Below are 1,131 nucleotides of genomic sequence, written 5' to 3' on the forward strand. Positions count from 1 at the left end.
CTCATGGGGCTGCCCATGCCTGATGACGGTGAGGACTGGATTCACCCAATACCTTCATACGACTGTGGTCTTTGGGGTAATTCATTACGGAGGTCACTGAATGGGTTGTTGTCTACTGCATATTTTAGCAATTTATTTTCAATCAATAAGTATATATTTTTTGTTTACAAATGTTAGGTCGCTCCGTGTATGTACGTCCTTAGCGACTCTCAGTGCGATTTTTACGCCCCTTCTGTATGCGGTATTACGCAACCCCATTTGTGCTATTCACTCGGACGGCAGGTCCCGTAGGTTACAGCATGCCAATCAATAGTGCCACCAGTCAGACGCAAGTCCACCCTCCCTGCCCTGCTCCTGGGGCTCCGATACAGGTAGTTAAAAACCGGGTCAAACGGAGTTAGAGGTCAGACGCGCTGCACAATGGGTCATGGATAACTCCCAAGGAACTACATAGTTCACGGGGTCTAGGGGGTCACGGCCAATTCTATATATGCCCGGAGGTCGCAAGTCAAGGCCAGCCCCAGGGACGAGCAGCCGCCACGCAAACGCATAGAGTAAGGATCGCCGTCCAGCGCGATCCTCTTCCTTGCAAGGAAACGGCGGGAGCAAACAATGCGTCGCAAGCAAAGACAAACAAAAAACAACAAGCTCCAAGCGTAAATTGCTGTAGTATGTGACCTTGACCTACTTCCGGCTTGGATGAAGGGGGGGGGGGGCGAGTGGAAGGCACATTTTCCTCTGCCAATAATTCCATTCAGACAACGAATCCCAGCTGCGCGTATCCTGCTGCTTACAAAATACACACGCACACACGTATGTCTCTTCCTCTCTCCCTCGCATCCTGCTCACTGAAAAAGCTTTCTCGAAGGATCATATGACTCCCTCAACAATCCTTGTACTCTCACCCCTCATTACCGGCGAAACGGAGACCCTTCCTCTTTCTTCGTCGAGACTCCTCTTTATTGTATCTTAGTTTATTGTGCGCTGAAAGGGATGTCATTTTCTCTCGAATTACAGGCATTACATGCAACTAGTGACGATAATGACGGGCATTTCCTATAACATAGGATTCTCGACCATCGCTGCAATCAACCTTTCCTCAAACATTCGATAAAGTAGGCACCTTGACAT

At 48.9% G+C, this 1,131-nt stretch overlaps 2 protein-coding genes across 8 annotated transcripts in view; one reads left to right on the forward strand and one right to left on the reverse strand.

The window, feature by feature from the left end:
• The window catches only part of LOC119582015 (ecdysone-induced protein 74EF-like), a gene marked incomplete at its 3' end in the record, with an annotated part of 261,423 nt that overhangs the window by 206,322 nt on the left and 53,970 nt on the right, over positions 1-1,131 (forward strand).
• Positions 1-1,131, reverse strand: part of LOC119582017 (U7 snRNA-associated Sm-like protein LSm11) — a gene marked incomplete in the record, with an annotated part of 26,887 nt that overhangs the window by 8,635 nt on the left and 17,121 nt on the right.

The sequence above is a fragment of the Penaeus monodon genome, chromosome 15, assembly GCF_015228065.2.
Source record: "Penaeus monodon isolate SGIC_2016 chromosome 15, NSTDA_Pmon_1, whole genome shotgun sequence".
Classification (NCBI taxonomy): domain Eukaryota; kingdom Metazoa; phylum Arthropoda; class Malacostraca; order Decapoda; family Penaeidae; genus Penaeus; species Penaeus monodon.